The 19,462-nt window shown below is 38.1% G+C and overlaps 1 protein-coding gene across 1 annotated transcript in view; it reads left to right on the plus strand.

Annotated features, from left to right (window-relative positions):
• The window catches only part of parp8 (poly (ADP-ribose) polymerase family, member 8), a 115,520-nt gene that overhangs the window by 31,098 nt on the left and 64,960 nt on the right, over window positions 1–19,462 (plus strand). The window lies entirely within an intron of this gene.

Raw genomic sequence — 19,462 nt, forward strand, 5'->3', positions numbered from 1 at the left:
GACTTCTTTTAAGGAGAGGCCAAATCACCCCCCCCCCCCCCCCCCCCCTATTTTGTTCCACATAGGACCAAATGTTTAGTATTAAATCAAGCAATACAATCACCAGCGAATTTCCACTCTTTGATTGTCTTGCCAGAATTGCCTACAGGGGCACAGCAAAGCGTCGACAGCTACAAGACATATTTCAGCAATGGATTTTATGGGTCTTACTGAGCACTAATTTCATCAAGTCCAATTCCGGTTGCGATTATGAGCTTGGGATGACACAGGGCTCTGCGTTATGACTTCCACAGAAAGCTACAGGGCTTTTTGCTCGATTGGGCGAGCGGCTGGAAACAGCTTTAAAAGAACTGGCTCTAGGAATAGGATCTTAAAGCACCCCCTGAGTATGATGTGATATGATGGCTGCGTGCAACACTCCTGCCCCCCCCCCCCCCTGCCCCCCCCCCCCCAAACTCACACGCTCACTTCCTAATGGAACGCCATCACACAAACACAGCCTCGTCAGCACGGGCCTGAGAGGTTGCTGGAGCAGGTGAGAAAGTGTAATCAAGCAGGGGAGAATTATATCATAGTTCACAGCTGCCACATTTACCTATTCTCTTTAGCAAAGAAAGCATTTTCTACTGTCTGTCTGCTGGGTTCATTTTGAAAATTGCTTATTAAATTAAGAGTTCAGCAAAAAATCTAATATTGCAGTTGTCCCACTACCCCATATGTACTAGATCAGCCAAGGCAAGTCTGGCAACAATTGGCTGACTCAAACTGTGTTGAGCTGCTGTAGTTGTTAGAATCTCATATAAACTTGCGTTTGTGGTTTTTGACACTGTTTGTGACAAAAAATTGTCAAAATTGCAAAACAAAATCATTATAGAGTATTGGATTCTGTCTGCACTTTTTCTATTTTTTATATAAAGTCATATAGATATGAAATAAGCCATTTCTATTCACTACAGTAAAGTGAAGAATCTGTAGATGAAGTAGGCCATATGTAATATATATATATATATATATATATATATATATATATATATATATATATAATTTACAAGGCCAATTACCCAACCCACTCATTAGAACTTCCCCTATCACTAGTAATGCCCCAACACCAGGAGGGTGAAGACTAACACATGCTTCCTCCGATACATGTAAAGCACAGTGACTCAGTTCCGGTACATCAGCTCACAGACGCCCTGTGCAGCAGACATCACCCTAGGAGTGATGTGGGGAGAGAGCGCCATCTACCCACCCAGGCCAATTGCGCTCCCTCTGCTCCGGCAGCTTGATGGCAAAGCTGCATGAGCGGGGGTTCGAACCTGCAACCTCCTGCTCATAGTGGCAGCGCTTTAGACCACTGGACCACTCGGCAGCCTGTTTTTGACAGTTTGACTCACTGTTTTGCTTTTAAAAGTGACAAAAGTTTGTCAAATTGCAAAAAAATATCTGAATAGAGTATTGGATTCTACCTGCACTTTTTCTATTTTTTACATAAGGTCAATATAAATATGACATAAGCTGTTTCTATTTACTCCAGTAAAGTGAAGAGTCTTTAGATGAAGTAGGCCAGTGTTTTTCAATGTTTGTGGCTACATTTGTAACATTTGTAGTAGAGCTGAGTGGTATAGAAGTTCACCCGGTATAAAACCAGAATGCATTTTTTGAAACTGTTAACAGGAGAAAGAAAGGAATTGTTTTCTTTCTTGTGCAATAGAGCTTTTGAGAAATATGTTATACTTATACTTAAACATTAGTATTTTAGGTCCATTTGTAGTGTTTTGAGATTTTACTAGCTTTATATTCCTGCCAGTTTCAGTCCCTTTTAGAATGAGCCGTTTAAGGGCTCTGTCGCTTTTATGCAAATTTGCTGTTGCTGGCCACAGCATGTGCGAATTTCCCTTGTTTGTAGCCATAGCGCTTGGTATGTCCGTTATAATTCCAACTGACTTGTTCAGAACCACACTGCTGGGGACAATTGGCAGTGTTGTGCGTGAACGAGTTTAAAAGAATGCGTTCATTGAACACGCTAATTTTTTCGTGAAGGTTGAACTGAACGCAACACATTTTTTAAATAAAGACCTTGAACGTGAATTAGTTCACATTATGTGTCATGAACGGCAGATATCACTGTAAATGAACGTTGGCTAGAGAGCGCGGAGGGCAAGAGCGAGAGAGAGAGAGAAAGCGAGAGGGCGAGAGAGAGAGAGAGGCTGACGACGAGAGCTTGGAGAGCGAGGGCAAAAGAGAGAGAGAGATACAGAGAGATACAGAGAGAGAGAGAGATACAGAGAGAGAGAGAGAAAGAGAGAGAGAGAGAGAGACTGACGACGAGAGCGCGAGGGCGCGAGAGAGAGAGAGATACAGAGAGATACCGAGAGAAAGAGAGAGAGAGAGAGAGACTGACGACGAGAGCGCGAGGGCGCGAGAGAGAGAGAGATACAGAGAGATACCGAGAGAGAGAGAGAGAGAGAGAGAGAGAGAGAGAGAGAGAGAAAGTGAGAGAGAGAGAGACTGACGACGAGAGCGCGGAGCGCGAGGGCGAGAGAGAGAGAGATACAGAGAGAGAGAGAGAGAGAGACCGACCAATGACGGGAGTGAGAGAAAGCGCTGCAATTAAAAAAAATGGCTAGTGGAAGTGATGCACGGAGACAGACACCGATTCTCCTTATGAACATTTTCATCACCTGGTATGAAACCCACAATTGCAGCGTCATGAGTAAATGTCTACAATGAGCCGTTTCAAAGAACGTATAGTGATTTCTAGCTTGTAGTGTGAAAAAAAGTATTTATTTGAATTAGGGCTGGGGCGACGCGTCGACATAATCGACGTCATCGATTACGAAAATACATCGATTTGCATAACGTGCGTCGGCGCGTCGTAAATATGATCAGAACTATGTTAATTAACACGGTAACATAGAAGCATAGAACTATTATTTAATTAAAATGATTTTTAAGAACAGCTAAACACAGTTCTGCAAGTCAAACGCGGAGGAGTTCACGTGCGAGAGAGAGAGAGAGACACACACACACACACAGAGAGAGAGAGAGAGAGAGAGAGAGAGAGACACAGAGAGAGAGAGAGAGAGAGAGAGAGAGAGAGAGAGAGACACAGAGAGAGAGAGAGAGAGAGAGAGAGAGAGAGAGATTCGCTTGTTCTGGTGAGAGCGTATTTTAGTCCCATACATAATTATGCAGCTCCCTCAGTGTTTTCTGTCGTATTTTGCGGCTAGCGCGAGCGCTTACAACTGACACCGCGGACCGCGAGGTGCCGCCGCGTTTGTGCCGAATCCGACTCTCTGCTGAATCTGACTCCCGCTTCGCGGACAGAATCGGCACAACACCCCCGCTGTAGAACTGCGGTAGTGAAAACAGCGCTTATAAATAAATTAGTTTAGTTTCACTTTCAGTTTTCGTTATTTTTTTTAAATAAAAATATAATTAAAAAACAGACGCCTACATCTCGGACTATTTTCTGGAGCCCGGGTCGGATTTACGGGCGGGCCTCGGGTCATGTCGGGTTCGGGCAGAGAATCTAAGCTCTAGAGAGCTTGGACTCCGGAGAGCAATCTCCAGCTACAAAAAAACGCCAGCGGGCATCTAAAGTTTGGGAGCATTTCACGCAAAAGGGCAACAATGTGGTCCTCTGCCATTATGTGCAAAAGGAGCACTTGAAGCGCAAACATCCAGGAGCACTATGTCCACAGGGTCACACAGTAAGTTACCGTTTACATCAGGGTCTCCGCGGGTGTCCTTAAAAAGACTTAAGGCTGTCTACCAAAGGTTTTAAACCTGCCACAGGCAGAAATTATACATTTTTGGTTTATATTTGTGCATGGCATTTCGCAGTTTCCAGAAACAGTAGCATTATTCATAAGTTCAGGTGTTTAGCTAAGCTAGCTGCCTTAAGTTATTTTAGCGCTGCGGTGTTACACCGTTTTCTGTCACCGTCGGAATTTTGTGACCAGTGCTCACGGTTATGAGCGTTCATTGGCAAAACGGAAGCTTTCTATACCTACACCTCACCCTCAGCCCTAAACTGAACCGTTTTGGCCAGTCGGGGTAAACATTAGAAACGAACACGTTTCGAATCGGCCAGTGCACCGGTCTGCTGAGAACTAACGTTACTTGCCCGTGGTCACAAAATCTAGCGGTCACAGAAAACAGTGCAACACACGGTTGTGGTGTATGGGAGCTTATTCATTTTTAGCGTTATAGATCTAAACGTGTTGTACATGTAAGTGATTAGAAGTGTGGGGTTTGGTTTAGTAGGCTTGTGTTGTTGTTGTTGTTGTTGTTGTTATTATATATAAATATAGTAATTTATCGTTTGCTTTAAAACGTAAAATAACAATTATTTAAATATGTTTCTCAATAAATAGATTAGTCGACTAATCGAAAAAAATAATCGATAGAATAATCGTTTAAAAAATAATCGTTAGGGACAGCCCTAATTTGAATATCTCACCAAAAAAGTAAAATGAACTGAACTTTGAACTAGTTCAGAATTAAAATTGTGAACTTTGACGTTGAAACTGTTCACTTTCAGCATGTATGAACTGAACTTGAACTAGTTCAGAAAAGCTGTGAACTGGCACATCACTGACAATTGGTGTAGAATGATGCTTTGCTACATGATAATTAATTCGCATAAATGTGAGAAACTTTTAACACTGTTTGTCGCTCTGTCGTTTTGTCACTTACGGCTTGTCGCAGCAACAAATCATGTTCTTCTATAGAAAATTGATGATCGCCTATCAGTTTACATTGGTATGTTCTTAGTAGAACAATCTTTCCAGACATTCACGGTCTTTTTGTATGACTGTCACCAGGATAGTGAGGGCTAAAAACTCAAACCGACTCAAACCAACATCTGGGAGCGCAAACTCACCAGACAGTAACACCAGCCTGATATTTTTAGAGGTGCTGGAGGCATTTACAGCTCGTTTATTAAAAAAATATTAAAAATGTATTTCCTTTTTTGCTTTAGAGATATTTAGGTTTTTCCGTCTTATCCTAGTGTAAAATCTTATTGTGATATTTTGCTCTTTTTTTGCAAAATTTGTTCAAATGTGTCGGAAACCTGTTGTTACGAGGCCTTTTCAGCACTGAAACATTTGTTTATGCATTTAACACAGTAAAACCTTCACATCAAGTCAGTGCAGTGCATTGACTGAGTAGTGATGGAAACATTGTTGTCATTTTCCCTTTAGCCTGTGTGACTCAGGGTCAGACACTGAGTAACAGCACGTTCTGCTAAAAAAAAAACTTCAATAAACAGCACACAGACTTCACCAGCTAGGCTGGTACCCGTTGTACGATAGAAACTAAGCCTATAACTTGGGATGGATGCGTGGGTTATTCTGGAAACAGCCCCGCAAAGACAGTAAACTCAACTCATTTAATCATTTTTAAACACTTTTTATTTGCTAGCTGAACCTGGTCATGTGTATACCAGTCAACCATTACATTAAAACCAGTGACAAGTATAGTAAATTACATGTATTATTTTTGGTTACAGTGGCGCCTGTTAGGAATGATATACTATGCATTCGCATATTATTCAGCAAGTAAATTTAACAAGCTTGTGTAGTTGATGTTATAAGCACAAGAAAACAATTGCAAAATAATCTAAGTTGTTTTTGAAAAGAGCTTACGGCTGGACAAAATGGCCAAAACAATTTAATGCACCCTGCAATGATTGTCAGTCACCAACAGATGCTGTAAATGAACTATATTGTGATATACAGCTCTGAAAAAAATGAGACCGCTTAAAAATTATGAATTTCTTTGATTTTACCAAATTGAAAACATCTGGAATATAATCTAGATAAAGATGGATGATCACGAGCCATCAAACCAATCTGAAATGCCTGAATTTTTGCACCAGGAGTGGAATAAAGTTATCCAAAAGCAGTGTGTAAGACTGGTGGAGGAGAACATGCCAAGGTGCATAAAACTGTAATTAAAAACCAGGGTTATTCCACCAAATATTGATTTCTGAACTCAAAACTTTATCAATATGAACTTGTTTTCTTTGCATCTTTTTTGTTATTTCAGCCATTTATAATTTTCTGCAAATAAATGCTCTAAATGACAATATTTTTTTATTTGGAAATGTCTGAAGTTTATAGAATAAAACAACAATGGTTATTTTATTCAAACATACACTTATAAATAGCAAAATCAGAGAAACTGATTCAGAAACAGAAGTGGTCTCTTAATTTTTACAGAACTGTATACTGATATTGAAATATTGTATAATATCAGGCAGGTCTTGTAGGGGGTTCATAGTAAGCTGTGGCCAGTATCTACCAGCAGTTTTGACCTTGTTGCTCTGCCGACAAGGTCATGGGTGCCCAAGACTAACTGATGTTACGAGATTGATTTATGGAGGTCCCACCTCACTTACAGGATTTGAATGGATCTGCTACTAATGTCTTGGTGCCACACAACACAGGACACCTTCAGACGTCTTATGAAGTCCATAATTTGATGGCTTAGAGCAATTTTGGCAGCACAAGTGGGATCTACGCAATATTTGGCAAGCGGTTTTAAGGTTATAGAGAATGAGAGTTTATTCAGTTTCTACAGGGATTTGCAGAAGTATTCATACCCCTTAAACTTTTTCACCTTTTGTCACATTACAACCCAAAACTTAAATGTATTTAATTGAGATGTTAAGTAATAACCAACTCAAAGTAGCACATAATTGTGAAGTGGAACGAAAATGATTGAAAATGTTTAGGCAATTATCAATGATTTTAGTAATCAAGTACTCTACTGAAAAATTGATTCGATTAAACGGGCAATCGGATAAAAGATATTTCCTTGATTAAAGAGCAATTAATAATACACAAGAAAAAACAAGACATTTCACTTAATAATGAATGACCAATTGGTTTTATTTTTTAATTCACAACATACATTTCCAAATTGCAAATACAACATAAAATAGAAATAAATACCGCAAGTAATAATTTAATAAATTAAGTTAAATTATTTTCAAAAAGGATTTCTTGTAAGTATCAAAAATATATGGGCACAAATCGATAAAAAAGGCATAAACATTGGCTTAATGTTGTGCATCTTAGCTTCTCAACAGCAGAGACATTGCCAGTTCTGCATAAGTGCACTGCATTATTTTCCCACCAAGTCAATGGATTCTTCTTCTTAGGCAGGGGATGTTCTCCGAAATATATTAAGACCTGTGGAACAATTGTGAAAACAAAATAATTAAAAATGTTGCCTTTTTTGTTAATTTACATTTTACACAACTCAGGTCTAATTAATTGACATCACTAAGGTTAAATGCTATAATACAGTTCGTTTATGGCCGTGTGTTTATGAACCCTAAGATATTAAACTGATATTTTATCCATCAACCAAGAGACACACAACTCCCTGTTACACCACACAGTGTCTAAAATTGTCTTTTTTTCTCATTGGCCAAATGCAAAAATAAGCATATTGTTTCTGGCCAAAGTAACTTTAGCTCAGCTAACTTTAACATGATTTCAACATGTTTTTTTTCTTAACTCCACTGCACTGTGTTTACTGATTACATAAATCCTGTATTAAATCCAGAACTTGTCTCCGTTCTAATAAACTAACCACACATTTGACAGTATTATTAATAATCAGCACTCCACAGGAGTGTTAATCTCTTTTATTTGCTAAATTTACCTGGTCTCGGGTCTACTCGAGACCTTTTAATCAAATAAAATTCTTAAAAGTATGACATGCTTCTCTGACTTGTGCTTTTCTTGCTCGATTTCTCAGTTTGAGTGGACATCCATGTCTTGGTAGGTTTGCAGGTGTAGAATACTTTTTCAGGTTAATTTTTGGATGATGGATTAAACAGTGCTTCTTGTGGCGCTCAAAGCTCTGGATAACCTGCTTTAATCTTTTCCACAACTTTATCTCTGACCTGTCTAGTGAGTTCCTTGCTCTTCATGATTCTGTTTGTTCACTAGTGTTCTCCAACAAACCACTGAGGCCTTCACAGAACACTGAGACTAAATTACACACAGCTGGGCTCTATTAACTAATCAAGTGACTACTGAAGGCAACTGATTGCTCTGGATTTTATTTAGGGGTTTCGGTGTGAAGAGGCTGTATACTGTTCCACTTCACAATTATGTTCTACTTTGTGTTTGTCTATCACTTAAAATCTCAAATATATATATAAATATAAAATACAAATACAAGATGACAATATGTGACAAAGTTCAAGGGATATGAATATTTTTGCAAATCACTGTAAACATTTAACTGGTTAAAAATCTGGTCTGGTCACATGACTTGCCATCATCATATCAGGCACATGTGGTGCATCATGCCACAAAAAGGAGATGTGGTTGATGATGGGTTTTTAAACAATGCTAGTGAGCCAAACTGCAAAAAATTCACTATCAATTTACCTGAACCAAGTCTACAATGATTTGCCACAATTTAATAGGACAGGAACTAGTGTCATGTCTCATGACTTTTGTCATGCTTCATGGAAGCTAAAGAACTCTGTAATTACATCTGGGAAAGATGCGTGGGGGCTCCTATATTGAATGTGGATCTGAGTTTTGCCAGAGTTGCTTCTCTGTGCGCATGATGCTGCTGGTTACCACCCACTTCCCTATCTACTGTAATGTCTTTTTTTCAGTTCTTATGAGGTCATGATGCCGCAGCATCTCAATTGGGTTGAGGTCAGGACTGTCCAGAAGGCGTATTTTCTTCTGTTGAAGTCATTCGGTTGTTGATTTACTTCTATGTTTTGGGTCGTTGTCCTGCTGCTGCATCATCCATCCTCTGTTGAGCTTCAGTTGGTGGACAGATGGTCTTAAGTTTTCCTGCAAAATGTCTTGATTAACTTGGGAAATCATTTTTCCGTTGATGACTGCAGCAAAGCAGCCCCAAACCATGATGCTCCCTCCACCATGTTTCACAGTTGGGATGAGGTTTTGATAATGGTGTGCTGTGCCATTTTTCTCCACACATAGCGTTATGTGTTCCTTCTAAACAACTCAATTTTTGGTTTATCTGCCCACAGTACATTTGGCCAGTAGTGCTGTGGAACATTCAGGTGCTTTTTTGCAAACTTCAAACGTGCAGCAATGTTTTTTTCAAACGTGCAGCGGTGGCTTCCTCTGTGGTGTTTCTTGTGTAATGTTTTTCTTATTGTAGATTTGTCAACAAAAATGTTAGCATTTGCCAAAGATTTCTGTAGGTCTTCAGCTGACACTCAAGGATTCTTCCTCACCTCATTGATCATTCTGCGCTATGCTCTTGCAGTCATCTTTACAGGACATCTAGGAAGAGTAGCAACTGTGCTGAACTTTCTCTATTTGTAGACCGTCTGTCTTACCATGGACACATGAACATCAAGGCTTTTAGAGACACTTTTGTAACCCTTTCCAGCTTCAGGCAAGTCAACAATTCTTGAACGTAGGTCTTCTGAGAGCTCTTTTGTGCGAGGCATGATTCACATCAAGCAATGCTTCTTAAGAACAGCAAACTCAAAACTGATGTGTGTTTTTTATAGGGCAGGGCAGCTTTACCAACACATCCAATCTCATCAAATTGATTGGACTCCAGGTTGGCTGACTCCTGGCTCCATTTAGCTCTTAGAAAAGTTATTAGCCGAGGGGTTTACATACTTTTTCCACTCTCACTGTGAGTGTTAACATGTAGTGTTCAATAAAAACATGCAAACATATACATTTTCTGTGTGGTATTAGTTTAAGCAGACTGTGTTTGTCTATTGTTGTGACTTGGGTTAGATGTGACTTCTAATGAAGATCAGAACACATTTAATGACTAATTTATGCAGAAATCCAATTAATCCCAAAGGGTTCACATACTTTTTCTCATAACTGTAGTGCCCAGCAGACAGACAGGTGAAGTGTAGCCTTGAGCAGGAACATGTCACAATTTGGGGGCGGGCCCACTGTTCCATCACCTTGCCTTGTGACAACAGTTACAGTACATACACAGGAGTCTGAAGCGTAATCTGTTACTCCCACACTGCTGCATGAGTCGAATTTTGGCACATCAGTTTTTTTTTATTTTTCCAGTGTTCATTGGGTCACGACAGACTGCCTCAATTTTCTGTAATTGGTCTGAACATTCTAAAAAAAGGGGTTTTACACTTCAAACAAACCAGATCATGGATCAAGTTCCTTAAAAAACTCACAAATGTACTAAGAACATGCTTAATTGCATCTGTTCAATTAAACAAGCCTGTGGTCAGTTAGTTCCAGCATGAGTTTGACTCTTCTGGGGCTGCTTTTCTCTTTGCTCTGCACAAGCGAAGGACACTCTTAAGCAGCTATCCATCCAAGAGCAGAGGTGCCAGACCCTGGCAGCCATTCATTTGTCATTTAGCACCGGGAGAACCGGTGGTCTGTGGAGTACTCACTGAAAATCAGCCACCCCACCATACCTCGCACTTCTAAAAGCTAATAAATAATAAATTTGGTTTTAGCGAGAGTGACACAGATGTGTTGTAAGGCCAGCGTGCAATTTTCTGGCCTGCCCCGCCTTTCTAGCTTTAAGTCTCGCTGGTGTCAGCGTCCTCAGAGATGGGAGTTCAGCAGAAAAAAGTGAATTTTGAAAATTTTGAAGTGTTTAAAACCAACAGAAAGTAGATGCATTGGGTGCCAGCTAGCTTTGGCTAAAGTTGCATTACTACTTTACTACTGGAATGATGGATTAGTGGGCTCTCTGCTGTGGATAATAGGGTGTGTATTAATCCAGGCCAGACGATATGAAGTTTTAGAGCTGTCGCTGTCACAGAACACAGAAAGTTAGAAATGAATGATGTGCAGTATGACACAGCACGGACATTTTTAGCTCTTTCCAGATGCTGCTTTGAATAACGATGGCTGTGAACTGCTCAAGAGCTCAAAACCTCAAGAGCTCTTCTGGGGATTGAGTTTTAACAGTTGTCCTTCTCGTATACGTTGAAAATCTTTCACTTCTCATTTTAAAAGAAAGGTTTTGATTGTGTTTGAGATCATTTATTAATTGAGTGATCCAGGTTCAGTTTTCCAGACAGGTATTAAGCCTAGTCCTGGATTACACAGCATTTGCAGTGGAGACTTTCAATTTAAAGAAAAGTATGATCTATGACGAATAGGGCTGAACGATATGACCAAAATCTATATCACGATATACAGGTGTTGGACAGTGAAAATAAAACACCTGTCATTTTAGTGTGGGAGGTTTCATGGCTAAATTGAAGCAGCCTGGTGGCCAATCGTCATTAATTGCACATTGCACCAGTAAGAGCAGAGTGTGAAGGTTCAATTAGCAGGGTAAGAGCAAAGTTTTGCTCAAATATTGCAATGCACACAACATTATTGGTGACATACCAGAGTTCAAAAGAAGAAAAATTGTTGGTGCACGTCTTGCTGGCGCATCTGTGAACAAGACAGCAAGTCTTTGTGATGCATCAAGAGCCACGGTATCCAGGGTAAGAAGGACCAACCACATCCAACAGGATTAACTGTGGACGCTGTAAGAGGAAGCTGTCTGAAAGGGATGTTCGGGTGCTAACCCGGATTGTATGCAAAAAAACATAAAACCACGGCTGCTCAAATCATGACAGAACTCAATGTGCACCTCAACTCTCCTGTTTCCACCAGAACTGTCCGTCGGGAGAGTAAATTAATGTGGTCTAAAACCAGGTGTTTCAGTTTTATTGTTCAACCCCTGTATTTCTTAATTTTGGTTGATACGATGTAATAACAGTATTGAACACCTATAAAAGCCATTATTTATCTGTATGTAGTCAAGCACTGACAGAGCTGAGCAATATAATAAAAATATTAGATCATGATATTATAACACATTTTCATGATGCACAATTTTTGTAGGCCTTGTGACTGTGGGCGTGGCCACCGTGACCCGGTATTGCGGAAGCACAAAGAGACACAGACACAGGGAGTGAATGAAGTCGAAACGTATCGTTATTAGGAAAAATGCCCTCCATCAACACACAAAACAAACTTAAAGATACATAGTAACAACCCAGTGTGACTCTAGTTGCTTAACTTTAGGGTCTCTTAGTTTCGTGTTGCCTCAGCCTTTCCTCTCACCATCAGCGTATTTCCAGAGTAAAGGCTGAGGCAGGGTCTTTATGCCGGTCCAACGCAGGCCAGCTGGGACAGACCGGGGCTGCACGTCATGGTGTGGGGCGGACACACGGTTCCCCTGCCTCAGCTCTTCACAATGTGTATATGACTATAACCTACTTTGGTTCAAGCTGGGAATTTTTCGGGTTCTAAAATTAGGTGCATGAACAGGAATGGAAAGTTGATTCTCTTTAAAAGGGTGTAATTCCTTTGTTATAATATTATGTTATCATTGTATTAGTGCCATTTAATGCTCTTTAAATTCCAACAACATCGTTTATCATAATAATTTCTGGGGAACCATATTGCTCATAAAAAAAACTGTTAACATGACTGGCCTAATGCACAATATTTATCATAATATAATTGGAATGCAGACAAAATCTGTTTTTCAAATTCACATCTTTCATGCATTGTACAGTGATTTTTACTATTTTTCTTTGTTTACGCTCTCTGTAATGCAGTGTACAGTTGGGTCAGTGTTCTTTAAGTACTGATAATATTCTTTATAGGCTTAATCCTTGCCCAGGACAATGACCCCTAATGTATAGAGTGATATATCAGGTCCATTTATGGTCATTATTGTCTTACATGTTGTCTTCCAAAAAAATTAAATATAGAAGATAAAAAATGAGGATAAAACTCTTATAAAGAAATAGCTCCTTAAAATCAGTAGTTCAGTGGTTATCAGCCTATTATAGCTCTAGACCCTCATATCACACATAGGGTGTTTTCACACTTTGGCAGTTTCAGCCTCAGAAGTGGAGCTGAGTCATGGTTTCTTTTGCATTTGTGAACATATGCTAACTCTGCAGAGGTGCTTGTGTTATATAGCTGGTGTTTGCATTTTAAATGAGCTAAATAAGTGGCCCGACCTCTCATCAGGGCAAAAATGGGCCAGAAAAAGATCTCAGTTTCTTTTTAAAGGATTATAAACTTCACTCATAAAGGGAACACAAAATTGGGTGTTTTGTATACTGTTCACAAGAAGTCTGCATCTTAGCATTAATCTTTCTTAGTTAAATAAAGATGAACTTATTGTATTGTCTGTATCATCAGACTTAAAATATCTGCACAAATTATAATAATATAAGCTTTGCATATTAGGAGGTTTTGGTAATTTTCTTTTTTAGATTAGCTCCAAAATTAGTTTTTTCTTTGTCTGGTTATCACAAGCAAGCTGTGTTGTATTGTAAGACTTTCAGTCAAGCTATATGCAGCTCTGGAAAAAAAAATCCTGATTTTACCAAACTGAAAACCTCTGGAATATAATCAAGAGGAAGATGGATAATCACAAGCCATCAAACCAAGCTGAACTGCTTGAATTTTTGCAATAGGAGTGGACCAGGAGTGGCCATGTGACCTCTTCAGTTATTTAAACATTGTTTAAACATGACTTTTGCAAGTAAATCTAGGAGAGACTTCATACATTTGGAAAGTCTTTCCCTTTTACCAGCCTCTCTATTATTCTGAATATGAATCCATATACAGAATGCAGGAACTCTTATGATACCATTTACCTACCCATCATTCCAACACAATAGAGCACAGACTGGCTTCTTCTTTTCAGCTGATGAGTCTATTTGCTCTTCCAGAGATTGCTGCTTAAAGCATAATAGTTCTCGTAGCACACTGACTAGCGGTGATTATGCACACTCAAACATTTACTCGCAAGACGTCTAGCCTGAATTATTAATAACAGTGGCAGACACTGAAAATCCCGGGGAAATCTTAATTAGTGCACCTCTAATAAACCACTATGAGAGTTCACTTCAGAAAATGGCATTTATTTGGCTGCTTTCAGCACTCCAGGTTGTAGTTGTTATATTAACTCTATCAAACAACTAATGACCACTTGGTTTAGTAATTTTATAAGATTGGAGACATCTTGACAGTTCTTTCATGGTTCTGCATAATCCCTACTGTGGAGCTTCTGCAGAAAAATCTCAGCCTTATGTTTGTACCTCATTTATATGAGCTGCTTCTTTGAAACTGTGAAATTAGAAAAGTCTAGACTGCTGTGTTCCACTTTTTATGTCGAAATTTGATTACTTTTGTTTCACTGTAATGAAACACTCCAGTGAGGTAATGAGGTAAACTTCTAAGGTCTTTCAATCATATCGTTTCTGCACAAAGCAAAACAAGAACAACCAGGAAAGCCTAGTGTTGCTGGATCTCTACTGGCTAGGCTAGAACTGTTCATTTAAAAAAAGATTTAAAAAAAAAAAAGTGAGGCTCTTTATTTTGAAAAAGGTGCTGTGGCAAAAAATATGATATGAAAATATTTATTATGTTTCAAGTGGTAAAAAAATTCAATCCTGCCTCTTAGAGTATTAACCTGTACACTACTGATAAAAAATCCCCTTACTTTTTCCAATCAAGCTTACTGTCTAGTCAATAATGTCAATATGAAAATGTTACAAAATCCAGTGCACAAAATTGTGTATAAAACTGCTGTACAGCACTGCTACTGAACAATTAAAAATAGGAGTGGTATAAAACTTTTGCAGTGTAGATGTTGTAGTGTAGATGATATATTCACTAATTCTTAAATAATGTGAAGGGCCCTGATAAACATAGTTTTTGACTAACTCTGGAGTAGCGCAAGTACTAATTTGAGTATGCTAGGCAAGGCCAATGCTATGATAGCGATGCTAATAAAACTGTATTGATGTTAATATAGTCGCTAAAAGTCGCTAAATGTTTTTGAAGCTGTAAAGGATTAACCTTGTGGGAGAGAAAAAAGTGAGTAAAAAACACCCTAAATATGTTAGAAATGTTACATATGAACTCTAACAAATGAACAACTTCTGTAGCTTTTTAAATAGGCAGTCACTCTTAAAATAACTTTTACATTTTTATGTAAATTACATAATATGTTTTTTGCTGTGTTGTTAAATGTTATTATAAGAGCAGCAGTTAGCCGGAACGGTTGTTCTACGTTTTTTTTTTTGTTTTGTTTTTTTCTGTGTTTTTTTTGGTTGTTTGTTTTATTTTATTTTAATTTTTTTAAGTTTTCTTAAGTTTTCTTTATTTTCAAACCTATCAAATTGTTTAATGATGAGCTAGCTAGTTAGATTTTTAGCTTTTTAAAAAGAGGCAGACACTCTCAGAGTCGCCAAAAGTCTCCAATAACGCCACAAAAACTCGCTAGATTTGTCGCTAGTCGCTTTTTTGCAAAAAAAAGTCGCTAGAGGGTCTGAAAAGTCGCTAAGTTGGCAACACTGCACCAGAGCACTTTTTTTATACAAAAACCAGCTCACATAGCATTCATTCATACTAGAGATCACAACTAGACATTTTAAAATGAATGAAAAAACGATGGAAAGAGACCTTTAAGAAAAGCAATTATCAGTGAGGCTAATCAGCAAAACAGCTTCAGTCTGATAGGAAGGATAAAGATTGGACTCTGGAGCAACAGAAGAAGGTCATGTGATCTGATGAGAGGAAGAGAGTCAGCTGAAGTGATGCACTCGTCATGCCTAGTGCCTGCTAGACATGTACAAGCCTGTGGGGGCTAGGGGTGGGCGATATGGCTCTAAAATAATATCACGATATTTCATGGTATTTCACGATAACGATACTTTTGGCGATATTACAAAACACTGAACTCGAAAAATTATTTAGAATTTTATTGTTGCATGCAATATGATATGGCTAACTGAGATATTAAAAAAAATAATTTTATCAGATTTGTAACAGACGTCAATGATCCAGAATCTTAATAAAAACGGTGAAACTAATATTGAAACTAATAATGCACTCCAAATATCTATTTATATCCAGGATTAAAGTAAAATAAATGATATCGGACAGATATAATTTGTGATAATTAGGGGTGGGTGATATGGCGCGATATTTCCGGGTATAATATCGTTCATGATATTCAAAATTTTTGGCGATATTATCACGTACGATATGATATGGCACACCCCTAGTGGAGGCCATACTGAAGTTGGTCTGCAGGTCTAGGTTCAGCAACAGTATGTGCTGAAAGAATGAGGTCAGCTGACTACCTGAATATACTGAATATAGACCAGGTTATTCCATCAATGGATTTTTTCTTCCCTGATGATCACGAGCATATTCCAAGATAACAATGTCAGAATTCTTGGGGAAACACAAATACAAATCTGTACAGAAATAAATCATGTGACATGGCAGAAGCTTGTGGAAGTGAAGCCACACTTAATGAGTGCTGTAATCATAGATAAAGATGGTCCAACTAAATATTAGAGTGTGTAATCTTTTTGGCCAGGCAGTGTAGAAAATAAATAGAAAATTTTCTGAGAAACACTTAATTTTTGTTTAATTTGTGTTTGTCTGTTTTGTGTGTAATTTATCTGCGTGGTAGGTCCGTACATTTCAGACTTCACTTTGAGCCACTGTCGGGTCACAGTGTGGGAAGAAGTCGGTTGTGAAGAAGCTGCATGCGAGAGTAGAGCTTAATGAAGTGTGTTTAATATCTGATGGGGTAACCATTCTGTTCCTGCCCTGCAGGGGGGATAGAAATGTTTTTATAACATTATAACACATACAAAACAAATAAGTGTGGAATTTTATGCTGTTCTTTATTCCATTTTATTTTATCATGATGTGCTATTATGTTAAATGGCTACTGAAAACGTCTATACTTTTTATTTCACAAAATACACAGTATGGTGGGTTGTGAAACTAAAACCACCTCAAACATGTGGGTTCTGGAAACTACCTTCTGTACAGCCCACATCCTGATACTGAAACACAGAACACTACCGGAGCTTGTGGAGTGAGACAGTATTAGTAGTTTGATGTATCACAATATTTTGCAATACTGTATTGATTCCAAAAAACACAGTATTGATTTAAAATAAATAGTTTACATAGAAAAGATTGGTTGTGGTTCAATCCCAGCTAACAATTTTCTGAACATAATGTTTAACAATCAATCTGGATGTTTCTAGAATGGTTTTACTTGACGTTTTGAACATTCTGGTAACGTTTGTAAATGTTTTTATTTTTAGTTTTGGGAAAATTACTTTTAACATTTCCATAATGTTAGAATTAATCTAATTATGAATGTTATGTAAGAAATGTTCTAATAATGTTGTGATTCTAACCAATATTATGTCGCACATTTTTAGAACGTTCCTGGAACATAGTTCTATAATCTACAGAACATATAAACATTTCTCCCAAATTCCAAATAAAAATATTTTTATTTAGAGCATTTATTTGCAGAAAATGAGAAATGGCTGAAATTACAAAAAAAGATGTAAAGAAAACAAGTTCATATTCATAAAGTTTTAAAAGTTCAGAAATAAATATTTGGTGGAATAACCCTGTTTTTTTAATCACAGCTTAAATGCATCTTGGCATGTTCTCCTCCACCAGTCTTACACACTGCTTTTGGATAACTTTATGCCACTCCTGGTGCAAAACTTCAAGCAGTTCAGCTTCATTAGCAGAAAAACAGCTGAAAAATGCAAACAATAGACCTTAAAAAGAGATACCTAACAACTTTAACACTGCTTCCTCTACAAAATTAAATATTTATGTTAAATAGTAAGAGCAAGATGAGCATTTGACTCCACACGGCTGAGCTACTGTTACTCCTGTGTATTAGCTTGTTATGCTAACTGGCTGGCATTAGTTAGTGAGCTGTATCTGCTTCTTTGGTGGTGCTGTCCTACACAGCCCTTCGCAGCGCCGGTGTGGCAGTATTTGTTTTTAAAAAGCAATGGTTCTTGTGAATATATTTATGCTGATGGGCATAGTGGTCTCCAAATAAGGTGTGTCCAGGTAAATTTCTGGCATATTGCTATCTTGGCAACGGAAACACAGGTGCACCACTGTCATACAATGTAGACAGATGTCAGCAGTCAGGTGTTTATTGCTATCTTGGCAATGCAGGCACACGGCATGCAACCCAACACGCATATAAAACCCCACTTGTTACACACAAAAGGACATGCAGCAGCTCACAAACCCAACTTTTACATAAAAAATAAACAGAATACACAATAAAATAACATTGGTGTTCCACAGCGTGAACGAGCAGATCATTTTCCTCTGCTGAGGAGTGCAGAAGTGCTACGCCGTTAAAATACCAATCCGCCAACGTAAAAGTGTTTCTGGCTCTTAAAGGGAATTTCAAGTAACACACAATAATTGGTTTATTTTTTTATGTTACGCCAAAAACACCCCCATGATTAATTACAAGAATTAGTACATGCCTTTTGCATATTCGCGCCACACCAGGCGTAAGACACGCTGACATGCCCTAAACCAAGTCACACGGTGTGTGGTTAACAACTTTCATATAGATGTCTAAAATAGGGCCCTGAAAGTTTCAGAACAGCAGGAAAAGTAGAAAGTAAGATCTGTTTGTTTCCAATAATATCACACACATTGGAAATATGTAAAATGGCAGTGCTTCTGCTGAGGGTGAACGCGGCAGTGCTGGGCAGTGAGGTTTAGTAGAAGGATGTGTGTTGGTACACTTGGCTGATTTCACTGATGATCCATTAAGCAGCAGCATCAGTGATAAACCATGCTGAGTCATGCAGAAGCACATCAGTGATGGGATGATTTCATTACAATTAGACCTTAGATGGTTATTTAAAAAGTATAAAAAAAAATGTATTTGTGCATGATATTGCAAACATTTGACATTGCATTTAATTAAAAATGTACAGAATGTATATATTTATATATATGCAGCTCTGGAAAAAATTAAGAAACCACTTCAGTCTCTGAATCAGTTTCTCTGATTTTGCTATTTATAGGTTTATGTTTGACTAAAATGAGCATTGTTGTTTTATTCTATAAACTACAGACAACATTCCAAATGAATATATTGTCATTTAGAGCATTTATTTGCAGAAAATGAGAAATGGCTGAAATAATAGAAAAGAAGCAGAGCTTTCCGACCTCAAATAATGCAAGGAAAACAAGTTCATATTCATAAAGGTTTAAGAATTTAGAAATCAATATTTGGTGGAATAATCCTGTTTTTTAATCACAGTTTTTATGCATATTGGCATGTTCTCCTCCACCAGTCTTACACACTGCTTTTGGATAACTACTGGTGCAAAGATTCAAGCAGTTCAGCTTGGTTTGATGGCTTGTGATATAATTATCTTCATCTTGATTATATTACAGAAATTTTCAATCATTTTTAAGTGGTCTCTTATTTTTTCCAGAGCTAGCTATATATATATATATATATATTTATTTTGTTCATGATTAGCTTATATTTGATAGGCCATCATAACCGGCTGGCTGGGCAATATGTCTTTATCTGATCCTGCTCTTAAAATGTTTCTTTCTTTAATCCTCTTTGTTTTTGATCT

This window comes from Astyanax mexicanus, chromosome 22 (assembly GCF_023375975.1).
Source record: "Astyanax mexicanus isolate ESR-SI-001 chromosome 22, AstMex3_surface, whole genome shotgun sequence".
Taxonomy (NCBI): Eukaryota; Metazoa; Chordata; class Actinopteri; order Characiformes; family Acestrorhamphidae; genus Astyanax; species Astyanax mexicanus.